Raw genomic sequence first — 1,107 nt, 5'->3', positions numbered from 1 at the left:
TGAAAGAGAACCCATAGGCGGGGAGTAGGTTTGTTAGAACCGAACCTCGTTAACATATCGTGTGTTATATTTTAAAGTTTATTTTTCCGCACATACGTTATTGTTTACGAATTGATTCAAAGCTGTTCTAGAAAACAGTTTTGACAGACTCCTCAAACTCTTGAGACAAGCTCACAGAAAAATTTGAAAAAGCCCAAACTCTCTATTCACCCCCCCTCTAGAGAGTATTCAACCTCCTATTAACTTTCATTTGGTATCAGAGCGATGTTTCACATAAAAAGAGTAATATTTTGTGATGGATCCAATAGGAGAAGGGTTGTTTGCTCAAGGACGATCGTGTTCAAGACCACCTTTGTTTTGCGGTACAAATTTCTCACATTGGAAAACCTTGATGAAAATGTTCGTGATTGATCAAGATATGGAACTTTGGGAAATCATAACTAAAGGACCTAAGATACCCATGAAAAAGGACGCTCAAGGAAATGATATACTAAAGTCCGAGTCCGAATATTCACAAACTGATTTGGAATGGGTTTCCAAAAACTATAGGGCAATGAATCAATTATGTTGTGCTTTGAATGGTACTGAGTTTAATCGAGTTTCTTCATGTACAAGTGCTAAAGAAATATGGGACAAGCTGGTTGTGACATACGAAGGAACAAGTCAAGTGAAGGAAACAAAGATCAACTTCCTTATGCATCAATACGAAATGTTCAAGATGAAAAAGGATGAGAATATAAATGAAATGTTTACTCGTTTTACTTTGATTACTAACAGTTTGAATTCTCTTAGAAAAACTTTTACTAATACAGAGAAAGTCTAGAAGGTCTTGAGATGTCTTCCAAGATCCAAATGGGGTCTAAAATTCACTGCCATTGAGGAAGCTCAAGACTTGAGAATTTTATCGCTTAATAATCTGCTTGGAAAACTCACAACTCATGAACTTACCCTACATGAAGATGGAGAAAATGATGTAATATCTTCCATGAAAAATCTTGCTCTAAAGGCAAAGAAACATCATGAATCTTCAAGTGAAAATGAAGAAAGCGATGATGAGGAAGTTCCATTTGCATTAATCACAAAAGGTCTTGAAGGAATGATGAAGAT

Source organism: Amaranthus tricolor, chromosome 16, assembly GCF_026212465.1.
Source record: "Amaranthus tricolor cultivar Red isolate AtriRed21 chromosome 16, ASM2621246v1, whole genome shotgun sequence".
Lineage (NCBI taxonomy): Eukaryota > Viridiplantae > Streptophyta > Magnoliopsida > Caryophyllales > Amaranthaceae > Amaranthus > Amaranthus tricolor.
Note: the sequence above shows the minus strand (reverse complement) of the source record.